This window comes from Etheostoma spectabile, chromosome 19 (assembly GCF_008692095.1).
Source record: "Etheostoma spectabile isolate EspeVRDwgs_2016 chromosome 19, UIUC_Espe_1.0, whole genome shotgun sequence".
NCBI classification, from domain to species: Eukaryota; Metazoa; Chordata; class Actinopteri; order Perciformes; family Percidae; genus Etheostoma; species Etheostoma spectabile.
This window is the reverse complement of record NC_045751.1, coordinates 15,921,531-15,929,476: the sequence shown is the minus strand read 5'-3', so window position 1 is coordinate 15,929,476 and position 7,946 is coordinate 15,921,531.

The window sequence follows — 7,946 nt, the reverse complement described above, 5'->3', positions numbered from 1 at the left end:
CATGCGTTTAGTGATCTTTTGTATCTGCTTAGTCTCAGCTCATAACATTTTGCAACTAGGAGCTTGACGGCAACACTAAACAGAAGATGCCAAAAACAAGATAACCATGTTGGAAGCTAACTCCGAGTTTAAAAAGGTGAAAACTAAAGTGAATGTGTAAAAAGATTACCAAAACTTACACTTATGATAAGTGTTAGTCTTATCACAATTACCCTGTTGAGTTTTTTGTAAACAAACAAAGTTCATGTTTACATTCAACAAAGATCTAACTAACATGATGCACATATTTACTTCCTTATAAAAAACATTTTTTTAAGTATTTTAATTCCTGCATTGTTGACTTTCATGTTTACGAGCTTGCAGTCTTCTTCTTCACTGTCTTTCTTGGGACATTGCAGAAAGTCTCAGTGTTTTAGCGCCATCTGTTGATTAGTGGAAGAGTGTGAAACCATTGTGTGTGTGTGTGTGTGTGTGTGTGTGTGTGTGTGTGTGTGTGTGTGTGTGTGTGTGTGTGTGTGTGTGTGTGCACACAAGATAAACGAAACAGGGACCGACAAAAATGTCTCCATTGCGGGACTCCACAGAAAATCTTTAAGAAGGAATTATAACATCTTAATCAAGAAAGGTGTAACCTTTGCGTCAAAGAAGCTGATTGGTCGATCCAACTTCCAGTTGGGATGTGGATTCAAAAGTCTAAAAGAAAACAGTTATGATGTTGTTTGCTTGCAAGCAGATGGAGAATTATGTCACAGCCTTATAGACCGACTTCCTGGTTTAGCTTGGACCATTTCAACTACGCCAACTATTCTTGGGTAAAAACATTTCAGGTGCCTTTAAAGGAGAATTCCGGTCGACCCTAACACGTAGCTCTGTTGTTTATAATTAATATTATTTGTAGTGCTGTCAGTGCTGCCTACACCGTGTTATCTTCCTGCTAGAGTTAGCACCCAACAGGCTGAAACAGGGCAAGTTTTAAACATGTTTTTAGCCTCTAAATATGTTCAAAATGTCCTTACTTGTGCCTACCCATGTGCAGTGATTCTTTCTGAGGGAACACAGTAAATCTGACTGCTGTAGATGTGAATGAAATGCATGAAAGCATGTGTCTAATTCAGCTGTGTATAGTTCCGGTGTTGAGACGGCAGTTAGAGCGCTACAAATTACAACACAGAAACTTGCCCTGTTCAAGCCTGTTGGGTGCTAACTCTAGCGGGAGGATAGCACGGTGGGGGCAGCACCGTTTGTTTTCGTTTTTCTCTTTACTCACAGCACCGGAATTCTCCTTTAGGTAGTTTAGATCAGTGGTTCCCAAACGTTTTTGCCACTCAACTTCAAAATTCAAAGGGAAGTAATCTAAAAATGAAAAAGCACAACATGGTGTGAACAAAAAACACTCACGGTCAATAACAAAATGCTTTCACCCATAAAATGTTTGTTCCTTGGGAGAGTTTTAATCCTAACCACAATATTTTTCCTCATTTAAGTGCCTAAATGTAACTATTCACTATTAACTATTAACTATTTGTACTTTTCAGACCAGAAATGGGGAAATACCACGCGCTTCCCCCATCCTGGTAGATGGCACGTATGGGTTTCATACACTTTCTGTTACTAACAGTCATACATTCTATCGTTGTGTTACTTATGGATGGAGTTATTGTGAAAATAAACAACTCCCCTTTTTGCTGGGAATACCCCTCAAGGGCCCCGAACTCCACGCTGGTTTAGATAATCGAGGCAAACTGTTGCTTGTTTGAGCTCTTCTAACTGCTCGTGTTTTTTTAACTGTCAGACTTCATTTTAGCAATGTAGCTGTGTTCTTGTGTATTAGCGAGTTAACTTATTGAGCATGTAGTTATTATATGCGCTAGAAAAATGATGGCCAAAATTTCCAAAATAAGCCCCCAGTTGTAAAAAATAAAAAAGGTATTATCTTTCAAGTACCCGCGTAGCTGCAACATTTTAGTAGCAAGGCTGCTCTACATCAATTTTACTTTGCATGTTGCTGGACGAATACTAATGCCTCTTCGTAATAGAAGCCCTCACGCTGAAGTCAGCTTGCACACTACACCGTGGTAAGCTGCAGATTCTACAGAGTGTCTCTATGTGTAATAAGTGTCCCCACGGTGCTAAAAATAACTCAAGGTCACCAAGCACCCCATGCGTGGTGGTGGTGGTGGTGGTGGATGGGGGGGGGCGGGCCAGCGAGAGAGAGAGGACAGTTTTTATTATCAGAAGAGCTGCACATCACCTTTTCAATAACTAGGGGAATGTTGAAAAAACACTCCCAAACCCTTCAATTTGTACAGATTCAAGAACTCCACAAGGGTGTTCCGCAAAACTGCACCTGTACACACATCTTCAATATAACAACCACACGAAGGCACACGTGGTATTAGAGATAGCAAATGAGCAGATATTGCTTGTATCGCATCATGTGATATCTGTTGAATAGGGCTGAGTGCAGAGTGGATGCAGAGGGCAGCTGCAATCCCACCAATGACTGCCGCAGGGTTTTACTATCAGAGCCAAAACAAGACCCTGTAAAACAACTGGCAAATATTCAACGTCAAGTATCTCTTCATTTCCCCTTCCCATCGTGATGTACAACAGGGGAGTTGCCCGCACCTACAGATGCTCTGCCTGGTGGGTGAGGTTATTTAAAGGTCCCCAGGGAGAGGCCGGGTCACAAATCAAGGGCGCTGCCATGTGGATGACAGAGGAGGAGATCTACTGTATGGTAGCCGGGGTAATTGATGCTGGCAGTAGTGGAATGTAACGAAGTACATTAACTCAAGTACTGCACTTAAGTACGAATTTTAATTTTTTTCTACCCCTTTCTACATTTTAGAGGAAAATGTTGCACGTTTACTTTGATTAATCTGGCAGCTTTAGTTACTGGTTACATTACAAATTAAACTATGTTTGTTATAAATTAAATTACCCAATAATATCACAGCCTGCACTAACTGCTGAAATTATTGGATGACTAAACACTGAACTGTTTGGATCGTTTCCAGTTTCTAAAATGTGAGGATTTTTCTGCATTACTTTTACTTTGGAGCTGCTGCCCCCACAACCCGACCCCCGCATAAGTGGACGAAGACGGATGGAGTACTTTTACTTTTAATACTTTGAGTACATTTTTCCTGAAGATGTCTGCGTACGTTTACTTAAAGTGGCCATATGTAACTTTCAGTTTGTGTGGACTCTGATCGAGTGTGACTCACGTTATCGCCTTTTGTCTTTCACTTTCCCTTTTATCTTTTAGTTCTTTGTTTAATTGCCTTCTTTTCTGGGATTGTCCTGCCCCAGCATCAGCCTTGACTATAGCAGATAACTTCTAAAATAACATTAAAATACAACTACGCCTATAAAAAGAAGTCTCCTGCTTCTCTTTCCCTGTTCAGATGATATCTGTGACCTGTCAGAATGTGTTACCATAGCGCCGTCTACCTGCAGTAAATCGTTCAGTGACTAGGGGGAAAAATCCAACCAGGGCAGAGACATTATTAAAAACTGTATTAAAAAAAAAGTATGTTCTTTTTAGTCTTTTTTGCTGTTACAAGTTATTTAAGACCATTGCATAAATATGACAGGACTTCAGAAGCATTAAAAAGTTACATTACCTTACCATTACTTTGACTTTTTCCACTTTTTTCGACATACTTTACCATGACTTTATTTCAACCTACTATACTAGGACTTTTTCACAACACTATGACTTTTTTAACATACTATACTATGACTTTTTATCCACTTTTTCGACATACCATACTACGACTCTTTTTGCCATACATTACTATGACTTTCCTTGACATACAATACTAAAAATTTTAATCCACTTTTTTGCCATACAGTACTATGACTTTCCTTGACATACAATACTAAAAATTTCAATCCACTTTTTTGACACAGTATGACTTTTTTTTACGTACTGTACTATGAATTTGTATAGCCTTTTTTCATCACACTATGACTTTTTCCACTTATTTAAGCCAGACAGCTCAGCATGTCACAGCTCCTTACCTGCTTATGTAGACATAACAAGGTTCAGTCCCAGGTTTCGTTCTGTGAAAAGCAAGTTTTTCCTCATTGCTGTCGCAATTTGACATTATTAATTAAATGAATTTGAACTCAAAGCAAATGTAATAATAGCATGTGATCTGACATGAAGGGGCACTCCAGGCAAATTAAAAGTCCAAATCTGTGCAGCAAAAACCAAACATGGTGTTACTGGCGCTAAAGCGCATAAACAACAATCTCGAAGGCAGATTCACATAACTGACATGATAATGAGTACACCTTCTGTCAGGGTATTTTTTGTGCCATACAGCAAATGTGTGTGTGTGTGTTTGTGTGCATGTGTGTACGTCAGGTTGTCACTGTACTGCTGTAGGGCAAGTAGTAGAATGTCTCAAACAAGAAGTGAAGAAGCTGCAGTAACCACCTGGTTAACTGTTAAAACCGCATTACGTGGTGGTGGCACGGAATGTGGGGTGGTGGGTGGGTCAAACAACACACCGGATATCATATCCTGCGTGTAATGTTTCCTAAAGTTGCTTTCTTCTTTTCCTAAACCCAACCGTCCCGTTCTTCCCGCGTGTCACAGAACCGTAAGCCCACCAATGACCTTTTCCTTAAGTTAAGTCTTCCATTGGACCATCACAGAATTCTTTTCCGTGAAATTCAGTGAAAAGATTTTGAGTTGAGGGGCCATGTTCATGACTTTTTTTAGACATGCTGTACTACAACTTCATTTCAACATACTAGACTATGACGTTTTTTGATACACTATACTATGACTTTTTATACACTTTTTTTGACATACAATACTATGACTTTTTTCGACATACTATACTAGGACTTTATTTCAACATATTATACTGTGCTTTTTAAAACTGTACTATGACTTTTTATCCATTTATTTTGACACACTATATTATGATTTTTTGAGTGCATTTTGGGAAATGTATGATCCAGTGTTTTTGGAGCTGGACTGAAAAGAAAAAGTCACAATATGTCAGTTTTAAAGAAAAGAAAGAATCCAAGGGACTCTTATTGTGAAAATGATTATAAATAACCTATGTTAAGATGGTTGTTTAATATCAAAACAGCGACATATTACCGTCTTCAAGGTCAGTCTTTGTTGGCTCCATTTTTTAAAACTTTTTTTGTAAGTCCTCCAAGTTTATGGAAGCGGAATTCTAAATGACTTGAGAAACCCTTTAAGATCACCAAAAATGTGTATTTATAGAATATATAATATATTCATATGTCATATGTCATATGATCTTCTTTTTTCAAACACACTGATCATATTGGAGTTGATAAATCATCTTTGTTATCATAACTTAACACCAAATAAGTTGCATAAGAGAATACTTTTTCATTTTCCAAAGGGATCAAATTCAGCAAATTTTCTCTCACAGTATCTATATCTATATCTCTATATATATATGTGTGTGTGAGTGTGTTATTCTTCTCCTTCCAGATTCCAGCTTTTCTACTGACTCTGATTTTGTAGGAAACAGATGACATCCCAATGCTTGATAAACAGCACACACACATTGATTTGGCATTGAAAGCATGTACTGTACACATTGACTCATATTGATTATCAGTATAAAAGTTATTGTTAGGGACTGTAAATAACTAGGCTTTTTGCTGAAGGTAGGGAAGCAGAAACAGAGAATGGTACAAGACTGTTGTATGTCACTTTTCCCTCAGGCATTTATTGTAAAAACACAAAACAAATAACAGGTGATAAAGGTGTGTTGACCATATGCAAAAATTATTACTGTTATGAACATATAATTTAAAATTGAGTTACATTTACCTAAATTCTTTGCACACCCTTAGTTATCAATGATAAAATAAATTGTACTTCTTGAAACATTAGCCCCCCCCCCCGAATATTCAACAACCCATTATATGGAACAATACCAGACAAGTTCACGTGTTGACGTTGATCTTTTTCATCATTTTATTATATATATATATTTATAATATGTACAGAAAAAAACATGATCAGACTCAGCAGGGAGACAAGCCAAACAGAAAAAAGACAGAAGGTGACAGAGAGGCAAGCTCCGTGCTTTTTATTAACAAACAACACCTAGTGAGTGCCTTTATTAAGCCATTGAACAGTGAAGGAAAAGTGTGCAAATGACATGGAAAATCCCCCCCCCCCCACACACACACACACACACACACTTAACCCAAATTAATACAAAAAGTGAATTGAAGAAGTAATGTCAAGTGTTGTTTCATCAGATTCACATTCATAAGCTAAAAGCCCCACCCTTATCAGACCCCCCACCCAACCCAGTGTCCCCTCAGACTGCCGTGGACGAGACAACACAGTATAGTATTCCATGAATACTTAAAATCAGCAGAATATTAAGACTTATTTAAGAATTATAATTAAAAAAAAAAAGGAAACAGTCGTCAAACCCTTAAATGTCCAGTATGTATGTGTGTGTGTGTGTGATGAATGTTAAGTGTCAAATGATTTTTGTTCTGTATTCTACTCAAGTTAGACTGGTGTGATGCCAGGATCTAACTGGTCACACACACACACACACACACACACACAACACACACACACACACACACACACACACACACACACACACACACACACACACACACACACGGGATCATAAGTAGCTGACGTCAGACCAGTGCTTCACTCTGATCACTCCAGAGCTGACGCCTTCTGACTGAGCACTAACCAGCGATGAGGCCTTTGTTCTCGATGTAATGTGGACTTGTGTATGTTCAGGTTTCAGGAGAACGGGGTTCTCGTTGCTGAGAGAGAACCAGGAGTGCGACCAAAGCCTGGGATTCCCTTGTCTGAGGGGAGGGGGGCCAGTCAGGGAGCATCTCCAGGAATTAGTAATCTTGCAGCAACATGGCTGGCTGGAGTGGAGAGTTGGGAGTTCATATCCGGTCGGCAAACCCAAGACCAGTCAGTCCCTGAACCTCCAGACACACAACACATGTGATGACGCTGACTATGGTCTGGAACAGAATGCCATTAGCTTCTGTTCAGCATGCATCTCCCTGCTGTGGATAAGCAAGATAAATCAAAGCGCGAGTTCTCAGAAGGCCCTCATGCTACTTCAGTAAAGTACGTTCACCCTTTGACCATGGTTTCCCTGTTCTTTGTAAAACAGGGTAAAAAGTTGCGGCTCAGATTGATGAGGTCTCACAGTTTTACCATGAGTGTAGAGCCCATCTATGAAGGCGGCGGGGGGATGCTCTTTTCCTCACATTCCTGCCAGTTTCCCTGGAAACACCAGTGAGATCTAACATTGCCATGAGAAGCAGAGAGCCGCTCGGAGCTCCAGGGCATGGAAAACAGACCGACACCTGATGCTGATTTCACCGTTTCTAAATTGGTGACAGACAGATGTCTTGTACACAAACAACTGCTCTGAACCGTTTGTTCCTCTCAAGTAATTAGAACATGATCAGGACGGTAAAATGATGAGTGGACCTCGAGTTAAAATTATTCTGACATCAAGAATGCAATGTTCACGCTCAAATACGAGTAAACTTTGAAAAAGTGACAGATCTTTAAATCACACCTGAACAAGTTTTTGAAGATGGCTCTTGAATTTTCCAGGTATGTCTTCAAGTGCCCATGTCCAGGTCTGCCGTGTTGAATGTGAAGACCTCAGTATACTTCAAATGGGATGCGTCTTTTTTTTAACTGATGGCCTTGTTAAAAGTGCATTTGAAGTATACTGAGGCAGTAGTAATTATTCGAGTCAAGGACTCCCAATGTAAAAAAAAGAATAGCACAGGCGGCACAAACTGGACCACTAAAGCATCATGGGAAGTCAAAATGCACAGGTACATAAAAGACAGGCGTCAACCTGTGTCCAAACAGGACACAATTATGTTTTCAGGGAAGGAACAGCAGCTTTTGTAAGAGC